Below are 11,805 nucleotides of genomic sequence, written 5' to 3' on the forward strand. Positions count from 1 at the left end.
TACATTTCGTCAATATATGGCCTCTAACAGCCATGTAAAAATTGGTCAATATCGATCTTTAATTATATATAGCCGATGACTTTTTACACAAAAATTGGTCCATATCGCCAAAAATAATCTACCAAAACTTTATTTCCATAGAAAATTTTGTCAAATTTTATTACTATAGAAAGTTGTGTCAAAATTTCATTTCTATAGAAAGTTTTGTCAAACGTTTATTTCTATAGAAATGTTTGTCAAAATTTTATTTCCATAGAAAGTTTTGTCAAAATTTTATTTTTATAGAAAATTTTGTAAAAAATTTATTTCTGTAGAAAATTTTGTCAACATTTTATTTCTATACAATATTTTGTCAACATTTTACTTCCATAGAAAATTTTGTCAACATTTTATTTCTATAGAAAATTTTGTCAAGTTTTTATTTCTATAGAAAATTTTGTCAAAATTTTATTTCTATAGAAAATTTTGTCAAGTTTTCATTTCTATAGAAAATTTTGTCAAACTATATTATATACGTATTTAATCGGCCTTTTTTTGTTTAATATATACCCCGTATGGGCTAACTTACAATTTAGAAGACAGTGTTAAACAGTTTTACGATACCTTGCCATCGGCAAGTGTTATCGCAACCCAAGTAATTCGATTGTGGACGACAGCCTTTAGTAGAAGTTCCTACGCAATCCATGGTGGAGGGTACATAAGATTCGGCCTGGCCGAACTTACGGCCGTATATACTTGTTTCTTATTGCATGGGTATTTGAACTCTCAACTCAACCCTCTCACATACTTGGCCAACAAGTCTGGTCTGTTGGGAAGATAATGGTGCGTGGTTATTCTTGGTAACTTGTACATGTGAGATATTTTTTTATTAGCCTTTTGAATTAGAACAACTACAAAAACAAAGAGTGATATTTTTTTTGAAATGCACACAGTCTACTATTTTATTTATTCATGTGTATGTATATTAGAGGGGGGTTGAAATGAAGTTCTTGATATCCTCTTTTAAAGTGGTGTATATTAATTGCAAATAGTATTGGAAATCTATAAAGAACAACTGTTTTTGCATCTAACATAGCCTGTAGACGGGAAAAAAATTTTTGATCTAATATGAAAGATTATGCAACCTACACTCAAAAAAAAGTGAACTCTCTATTTCACTAAAGCCAATTTAGCTTTATTTTAGGTCATGGAATTATTATGTTTGAAGAAAGTCTCCTTTACTCTAATAATTTTTTGTTTACGTTAGTTAAATTAACTAAAAACGAGGAAAAAACTAAACTCAAATGAAGCATAATGATTAACTAAATTCGTACCTTCCACAAAATAGTTAAGAATTTCTTTAAATTTGTAAATTTTACCAAAAATGCGTCCATCATGAACTTCGTATGTCACTAAAGACATTCTTGCAATTTTGAACTCCAAGTTTTTCCTTCAAACTACAAAATTTTCTTTAACAAGTTATGTCTAATAAATTTTCTTGAATTTGTCGAAAAATATTTACTTATTTTGATGACATCGGCGTGATGCCAACGTTTGTAATACTGTTTAGTTAAAATTTTCTACAAATATTCAAAATTTTCTAAAATTAACCGAAACATTTCTTCCTGGTGGGTTCACTGTTTTTTCAGTGTAAATTTTAGGATACGCAATTAACACTATGTTAAGGACATATTTCTTTGAAATAAAAAAAAATTAAATAAAAGAAAGATTTCATTAATAATTGTTATCTTTATAATTAAACTGAAAAAAACAGTGAAACCACCAGGAAGAAAACTTTTGATTAATTTTAGAAAATTTTGAATATTTTTAGAAATTTTTAACTAAACAGTATTACAAGCGCTGGCATCGCGCCGATATCACAAAAATAAGTAAATATTTTTCGACAAATTCAAGAAAATTTTTTTAGACATAAATAATTTTTTTCACTTTTTAAAGAAAATTTTGTAGTTTGAAGGAAAAAATTGGAGTTCAAAATTGCAAGAATGTTCATCATGGACGCTTTTGTATTAAAATTTACAAATTTGAAGAAATAATGAACTATTTTATGGCAAATACGAATTTAGTAAATCTCTATCCTTAACTTGTGTATAATTTTTTCCTGTCTTTTAGTTCATTTAACTAACGTACGCAAAAAATTATTAGAGTAAATGAAACTTTCACCAAATATAATAAGTTCATGAACAAAAATATAGTTAAATTGGCTTTAGTGAAATAGTGAGTTCACTTTTTTTGAGTGTATGTACGCAAATCTTTGAATTTTTTTAAAAGAACTCATATATTGTATCATTGGATTAGGGTAAAAAAGAGTCAAAAGTACTAATAGTTATTTTGGGATTTTTGAATCTTTGACTTTTTTTGTTTTGAAATTGAGAAAAACTTTTTTGCTTTTAAGTATATGTTATAATTTGGATTTTTAAACTGACATCGATTCGTCCAAGAATAATTTTATTACAAATATTGCAACAAAAAAAAATACGAAAATTCGATAAATGAGATCTGTATCCCAATTTTAAATTGATAGAACCTGGATTGAAGCTTTCGTTTAAAAAAAAGCAGCATATTTGGCTCGGAATCAATGCCAAAATCCTTAAGGGAAGGTCAAAATATTTGAATGGTATAAAAATTATTAAGACAAACCAATAATTGTGTTTTTTTCTTTTTTTTTGTTAGATTTTGCTCAATGTGAGCAAGTGTTCCTCATTTGAATAATTTTTTGGTAACTTCAATGATGTAAACTAAAAATAAGAAATAAATTGTATACAAATATAGTGCAAACTAAAATAATTCATAGTTTCCTAAAATGGGTGAAGGTTGCTTTAATTGAGTTCATAAGTTTCTCAAATCAGTAAATTTTACTAAAATTGTACTTGTCTGGAACTTCCTACAGCGCTAAAGACATTTCAACAATTTGTAAATACAATTTTTTTTCATCAACATATGAAATTTTCTTAAACAACAAAAATTTTATTATTTTTATAAAATTTTCTTCAATTTGACGAAAAGTTTTAATTTATTTGTAAATATTTTAGTTAAAATTTTCTAAAATAAACCTATATTTTCTTTCATGGTGGGTGTTTGTGTTATGCGCAAATCAATTTAAATTTTTGTCCAGCAATTTCATTTTGGGCGTTAATGGGTTAAATGTTGAATTAAAAAAGAAATGAGATTTAGCCCATTTTATGATGAGAGTTAAACAAACAGTCAAACATCGTGATATCAAAAGTCGACTTTTGAATAATCGGTAATGTCTAAAGTCTACATTTCATTTTTTTTTTAATTTAGAAAAATTCAAAAAGTCGACTCGAATTTCGAAAAGCACCTTCCTCAAATTTTGAAATATGTTTCGAAAATCATTACAATCTCTTTATTATATTATTCGTACAGGATTTATGTGACAATATACAAGTATTTTTTTTTATTATTTCTTGAAAAATTAATTTCTTCCTTATATTCTCGTTCACGATAAAAAATTTTGCTCCTTGTATTCCTGTGAAGTAAGTCTCTCCTAGTACCAAAGCAACAAAGAGCCACCGTGGTGCAATTTTTAGCATGCCCGCCTTGCATACACAAGATCGTAGGTTCGATTCCTGCTTCGACCTTCAGTTTTTCAGCGGTGGATTATCCCACCTCAGTAATGCTGGTGACATTTCTGAGTGTTTCAAAGCTTCTCGAAATGGTTTCACTGCATTGTGGACGCCGTTCGGTCTCGGCTATAAAAAGGAGGTGCCTTGTTATTGAGCTTAACATTGAATCGGGCAGCACTCAGTGATAGGAGAGAAGTTCACCACTGTGGTATCACAATGGACTGAATAGTCTAAATGAGCCTGATATATCGGGCTGCCACCTAACCTAAAGTAACACAGATCTGCATTTTTAAGTAGGATATTCTAGTAACGAGCGTTTTTATTCGGAAGGAATTTTAATCAAGGTCAAAACGTTTCAATTTGTCCTTTTAAAATTTTTGGAAACTCCTATATAATAATGTATAGAGCCCGAAAACCGACTATTATAATAACTTTCGGAACATCATACAAAGATAAATTTTTATTTTACAGTAAATTTCTTAGAATTTGCCTATATTTCAAAGGACGTTAAATATAACAGAGATTTTTTTAAACCGGTCTCAATAATCAATCATATAAAAAACTTTCTGTTGGAAAGCGACCCACCTTAGAGCATAATCCGTAATGACCCTCCTATTTGTCATCTTTTATTCGGATTTACACTCAGAATTTCTTAAAGTAACATTGGCTTACTAAGAACATTATCAGATTTATTTTTTTACCAAGTCAAACATTTTATTGTACTTTTACTGAAGTTTTTTTTTCAGCATTAATGTGTTAATTTAATTAACGGTCATTTGACTTAAATTTATTACTACCGAAATAGATTTATGGGAAAATTCAAGCAAACCACTCTTCGAATTGTATTCTTTTCAAAGAAATGTTAAAGCTTCAATGGTAATTAATAGAGTAATAAAGTGTACATGTATAACTATTAATTACTTTCTGTGAAACGTTTAAAGACGCTTAAAAGCTAAATGATTCGTTGACTTTAAGGCCATGATAAAAATCTTGAATTTAATACAAAGTTTAGTGTATGTGTAGGGAAATCTTAAACTGCAATAATTGTTTTTTACATCGAAAGCAATGTCTTCGTTCCAAACTAATTTGCCCAAAATTAAAAGGGTAATTGGAAGAATTAATTCTTATTTCTTCTGTTTTAGATATTAACACTCAACTCAACAAATATGTTTGCCTTCCCATAAGGGCTTTGGTATTGACTGTGAACTGAAAAGTCTTCTTTTTTAAAATAAGATATGTTGGTTTAGTAACCCAACATTAAATCTAAAATTGAAAGTAAGATACAAATCCCATATATCAAAGTTTTAATTTTTTTGGGATGTGTAACCAAGATACCAACCAACAAGAAAATTCACTCTAAAAATTAAAAACATAAATAACAAGAATATCAAAGAAAAATAGTTTTGTATTAAAAAAGTGTTAATATATGATTAAAAATTTGCCTTAATTTCTTAACTGAATCGTCAATTTAGGTTAGTAGGTCAAATATGGTTTTCAGTATAGTTAGTTAATTGGAAATATAATTTTTGAAACTGTGTTTTATGCTTATCAAATAAAAAACAGCACTATTGTACAATTTTGTTTTTCTCTAAACACAAAAAATATGACCAACATTTTTCCAATTAAAATTTTAATTGAGTTCTAAGAATTTTCAATTAATAAAAAATAATTGGTTCAACAATTTTTTTTTAATTGAAACAAAAATCAATTACAGAAATTAATAGTATCAATTATATTTTTAAATGGATCAATTAATTTTTTAATTGACATTGGTGATTGATACTATCATTTCTATGATTGAAAACATTTCAATTAAAAATTAATTAGATCAATTAATTTCGTGATTGAAAACCAAAAACGTTTTTTTGTGTATTAAGGACAAATTTCTTTTATATCGAAATAATTTACTCAAATGAATGTTGTAGTTATTTATTTTCGCCTTGTTAAAAAATATCCCTAAGTAAAGATAACATTTATGGCTTCAAGAAGAAAACTTCACACTGACATTTTTGTATCTTTACACAAAAACATGGTTTGCATTCACGGTTGTCACAGTTAGTAGAATTCTACCAAATTTTTACTGTTTGGTAGATTGGTAAAATTATTGATATTCCTCTTTAACTAAGAGATACCTCAATTTTTATAGAAATAATATTTTGATAAAATTTCCTATAGAAATAAATTTTTTATAAAATTTCCTATAGAAATAAAATTTTTATAAAATTTCCTATAGAAATAAAAATTTGACAAATTTTTCTATAGAAATAAAATTTTGGCAAAACGTTCTATAGAAACTAAATTTTTTACAAAACTTTCTATAGAAATAGATTTTTTAAAATAGAAAGAAAATTTTTATATAATTTCCAATAGAAATAAAATTTTGATAAAATTTTCTATAGAAATAAAATTTTGACAAAATTTTCTATAGAAATAGAATTTTTTAAAATTCTATTTATACATAGAATATAGACAAAATTTGCTATAGAAATAAAATATTCACAACATTTTCTATAGAAGTAAAATTTTCACAAAATTTTCTATAGAAATAAAAATTTCACAAAATTTTTTATAGAATTGTCGAATTTTATAGAAAATTTTTTATAGATTTGTTTATAGAAATAAAATTTTGACAAAATTTCTTATAGAAATGATAAACTTCTTTCAAAATAAGTGTTTTTAAAATTGGTAAATTTTTTGTATAATTTTCTTAAAATTTTGGTAAATTATTTTTAACACGAGTGGCAACCGTGTTTGCATTTCTTTTGAATAAAATCTTTTACTACGAAGAATCATGCATCAATTTGAAAATATAAAAAAATTAATTTTACAAGTATGATCATAATTTGTATATATGTTTACGTATTGGCTTTAAGTAAATGAAACTCTGAAGGGTTTCTCCTTAAAATCTTGGAAGCATTTCTATAGATCCGAGTCATTACCGAAATCTCTAAGCTAATTATGCGTTAAGGTGAGTACTATGTTCGTATTTTTCACCAAAACACTAAATTAAAAGTACAAAAATTTATGTGAAGACGATTATATTTTTATAAAGTCTTGTGAAATAATAAATGGAAAAGATCTAAGGAATTGATTGTGAACCATTTTATATTTATAATTTAATTAATTTAAAAAAGTAACCGTGAAAACAAGCTGGTTTTCAGCTTGAAAACTGAACATAGTACTCAGCTTTAAATATAAAATTTTATATTTATGAGTGAAAAAAAAAAACCATTATGTGCTAGCAGGAATATAATTCTATGACTTATCATATATCATATTGAGGAAAGACATATGCCATTCAACATTCCTTCAATAGTTTTGTGGTGGCACAATTTAATTTGTGAAAAGAATTTAAACTTGTCTAATTATTTAAAAAAATATTTTGTTTTTGTGTTAAAGATATTTTACTTAAATTGTTACGACACTAATAAGAACTCGACTATTGATATTCGAGCATAGAGATATTTTATTAGTTTGTCATCAGGAAATTGAACCCAAACAATTTGGAAATATTCCATATTTTTTAATAAAAAAAAATATAGAATTTCTTATATCAAGCAATAATACATACACACATTTTTCCAGCCTATACAAAACAAGGACAGACGGACGGACACCTGTCTGTAAAAAGATTATATTCCAAAATACACACACAAAACATACAGGAAAGACAAAGGAATACAAGAGGACACAGAAAAATGAGAAGTGGAGGACATAAAAAAAGAAATCAGTACTTCAGAATCAACTCGCTCGCTTTCCAGCAGCAAATATAATAAAGGTATTCTGTCTGTATGTTCATCGTCTTGCATGCATATCAAAAAATGAGCAAAGGATTTTATTTTTTAAATGGGTGTTGCGAGAGGCAGACTGAGAGAGAGGGGAGAATAACAAAATTGCAAAAACAAGGTTAAAAGGAAATATGAATAAAAATAAAATGGAAAAAACTAGTAACGACCAAAAATCATCCATCCACACTTACAAACACCAATGTAAACACAGACAACACATGAATGTAGCCCGAACTATAATCGGGTTTTCCCTTGTTTCTTCGAATATGCAGCCAGCCTACAAAACAATGCGTGTTTGTTTGTGTGTGTGTCAACTAAATTATATGGTATAGGGTGGTATGTGTCTTGGCTAAGATACGGCAAATCCGGAGTTGCTATACTTACTGTTGCCATCAATTTCCAAATTACGAATGTGTAGTTCTGGTTTATGTTGGTTAAGTAGTTTAATTTTTCACAATAAAAATCAAAATAAATTATATAAATAAATATTTATATTCGTAGTAGGTTAGGTTAGGTTAGGTTATGTGGCAGCCCGATGTATCAGGCTCACTTAGACTATTCAGTCCATTGTGATACCACAGTGGTGAACTTCTCTCTTATCACTGAGTGCTGCCCGATTCCATGTTAAGCTCAATGACAAGTATATCCATATAATAGAAAGATATTGTAAGACCAAGGCAAAAGAGTATGCTCCTCTTGTTTGGAATCCTATTTAGACTGTGCATTGTGTTCGAATTGCAAAATTGCAGAAAGAGTTCATAAAGGTCGCACTATGTATCATATGTCTACTTATTCATTTGGAATATCTTCAATGTTGTAGAATCAAGATTTCTGTTTTGTTCATTTATAAAATAATTAATGGATTTATAGATTGTCCGTCTATTCTTGAGTTGATTGGTTTTAACCCATTAACGCCCACAATGAAACCGACAGAAAAAAATTGATTTTATGGTTTTTTCAGTCAGTCAGTACAGAAAAATTTCACGAAAATTTTTCCAATTAAAATTTTGAGTTTTATAAAATACTCAATTAAAAACTTAATTGATTCTACAAATATTTTAATTGAAACAAAAATCAATCACAAAAATTAATAGTATCTATTAATTTTTTTATTGGATCAATTAATTTTTTAATTGATACTATAATTTCTGTGATTGAAGACATTTCAATTAAAAAATTAATTGGATCAATTAATTTCGTGATTGAATCATGTGTGTAACGACCGAATAAAAAAGAATTAAATAAAAACATACACTTTTTAGAAAAAAGGGTTTTCCCATATGGACATTTTGAATACAATAAACGTAACATTTTTATCTAAAAACTATCAAGATATATGCCAAGAATTATAGATTTTAGATGACTTGTTACACACAAAATTATTGAAAGTATTTTACAAAAGTTTTCCGAATATGACACTTATTTATCAAATGCGACCAAGTGCCTTTGTTTATAGATCAGATCCAGTATAAAGGTACCATACGTGTATTTAAAATTACAAAAATAACGGGTAGCTCATAGTTGTTTGGCTTTAAACGGGAGTCCTCATATGGGAACAGAGGGCGGCAATGGATTAATGTACCAGCGCACTGTTTGCGAAACCATAATTATTTTGCTATTCCTGCTCATAGTATTTTAGTATTTTAGTATTTATTAATTGAGTAGTTTCACATACAACAAGATTTTAAATCTTATAATTACAGCATGTGATTTACAAAGTTAAAATATTGTTAAATGTCTCGGTTATTAAATTATGACTATAGTTACATAAAATTAATTAATTAAGTTACATAATGACAACAGTTACGATGAAACAGCATATTAGTTAACCACAAAAAAAATATTAAAAAAATAAAAAAGTATTAAAATAATAATAAAAATTAAAAATGATTGTATAAAGCTCGTTTGAATGATATTGCGTTGCCGATAAATTGTATGTTTGGTGGAAGGGAGTTCCATAGACGTATTGCGTTATAGAAAAAATGCCATTCAGATATCAAAAGACGATGTCGAATAGGTATAATAGTTAATCTTCTGTTTGATCTTCCGATAGTAAGTTTATTGTATAAATTTTCAGGTTTTCGATTATACAGCAGTTTATGCAAAAGTAAAAGAGTTCTGATATTCAGTAAATCGTTAAATGTAACACCGCATAAATTTTTTGAGAAAAGAGAGCAGCTTTCAAATCTTTTTAGTCCATATACATATCTTGTTATGGCGTTAAATGCAGTCTCTAGACGTGATTTGCTTCTTGAATCGCACTTGCAGAATAGTTCGCAACCATATAAAAGCACTGGTAAAAGATAAGATTTTGCCAGTAAAACTCTAATGTTCTGTGGAGTGTAAAATTGGACTTTATATAGTGTTCTCAGCATGCCGAAAATTTTCCCAGTCGCTGAAACGATGTGATCTTTCCAGGTTAGAGTATTGTTTAGAACAATACCTAGATTTTTGGCTTTAAATACTTGCTCAATGCATTGACCTCCGATTCTTACTGGATATTCACAATCTAGTTCCTGTGTACGACCAGAGAAAAGAATGAATTTTGATTTGGTTGGGTTTATGTGGAGTTTGTTACGTAGGGTCCAGTTGTAAATACTGTTTAAATCCGCGTTCAGTTTTATTATGCCTTGCTGCAGCTGTGACTTGGCGCAACTCAAATAAATTTGGACATCATCTGCATAAATCTGAATATTGCTGTATTTAAGTATATTTGGTAATTCGTTTATGTATAAGCAAAATAACAATGGTCCCAGAATAGATCCTTGTGGGACACCTTGGTTAACAGGTAAAGGTGTAGAAACGTTATTCCCAACTACGACAGACTGCTTTCGACCACAAAGATAGCTTGAAATGAGAGCCGTTGCAGTGTTTGAAAAATTAAAGTGGTTTTTCAGTTTGTTGCATAACATTTGTTGTTACACATAGAACCAACTACAATTTTAAGATCTCTAAAGGAATATAATTAATTAAATATGTTATAACTTTGAATTAGATTTTTCAATTTCCCTAAAAAGGGTTTAACAATAACATAGACTTAATTTATTTTTAGAATTGCTAGCCTGTAAGACATGTATTCCATATACTGAATGAATAAATACAAATTTAACAAATGAAATCAGCAAAAATTTTGTTTCCTATTTTTTTCTCCATTAAAAAAGAGCATGAGAATATTCTTATATAATCTTTATTTCAGTTTTTACTTTAAGATAAGTACTATGTTCAGTTTTCAAGGTTACTTTTTGAATCAATTAATTTAGAAATATAAAATGTTTCGCATTCCATGCCTTGAATCTTTTCCATCCATAATTTGACAAGACTTGATAAAAATATAATCGTCTTCATATATTTTTGTGTGTATTTAATTTAGTGTTTTGGTGGAAAAACACATTAATTTCTCAATGTAATTCAAGTACGTTTTGCTAAAATGGGGATAAAGCACAAAAGTTTGCTATTTTACCAGTGAATTACCTTCCTATTCTCGGCATTTTAATTCGATACTAAAGGCATGTATAAATAAAGTTTGCATTATCGCGCTAAACTGACAATTTTTTTCACGGCCACTTTTCTTTAATAATTAATTTTAAGGAAAATTATATATTTCAATTGTTGCTTTCTATCATTCCCCTTAAAGTTATAAGATTTGCAAAAAATAAAATATTAAAGAAAATAAAAAAGAAAAAAAATTACTGATCTTAAAGGTAGAATTACATACCGTTCGATGATTGAAGAGTTGAAATTTCTCTTTGAAATCAAAAGCTCGAATAGTCTGCCGCAAACAGAAAAAATCAACCCTTCCATCAACGCACGGCTTGACGCATGATGTGTAATTCAACCTTAATACCGGTGTGTAGTAAAAAAATTAATAATCCTTAAAAACTCATTTTCGTATCGAAGCAATATTATTACTTTAAAAGGCCTAGAAGTCTATTGTATGTCTATTAAAATTGAAATATTGATGTAACACATTTATTTTCAGCTAATTCAGATAATACAATATATCGCCAGAAAACATTTTCATTTTTAATATTTGTAAAAATATTCAAAACAAATTAATTTTAGTCGAATTTCGTAATTTTTTCCTGCTTTCCTGCGCACAAATTCGTTGTTATGGGCTATTTCATATTTTTCAAAATGTGGCCAGGGAAAAAAGAATATTTTGTTTCTTAGAAGAGAATTGTGGATTACTGGCAACACTGGCCGTACTTGAAAAAGAACAACCAAACGAACGAAATGGAAAAGACCAAGAAGTAACATAGTGAAAAACACGTACAAAGGAATTACAATGATCTTCGCCGAACGGCAAAAGCAGCCGCAATGGGAATGTTTTATTGCATAGACGCGTATGTGTTAGTGTACAACGATGTTACTTCAAGTTAACGGCGACGACGTCGAAGACAACTTCGACTTGTTGTGGCAGTTGCAAGAAAAGC

At 28.1% G+C, this 11,805-nt stretch overlaps 1 protein-coding gene across 1 annotated transcript in view; it reads right to left on the reverse strand.

Moving 5' to 3' along the window:
- N (neurogenic locus Notch protein) overlaps positions 1-11,805 on the reverse strand; it is a 99,350-nt gene that overhangs the window by 86,082 nt on the left and 1,463 nt on the right. The window lies entirely within an intron of this gene.

This window comes from Haematobia irritans, chromosome 3 (genome assembly GCF_050003625.1).
Source record: "Haematobia irritans isolate KBUSLIRL chromosome 3, ASM5000362v1, whole genome shotgun sequence".
NCBI lineage: Eukaryota > Metazoa > Arthropoda > Insecta > Diptera > Muscidae > Haematobia > Haematobia irritans.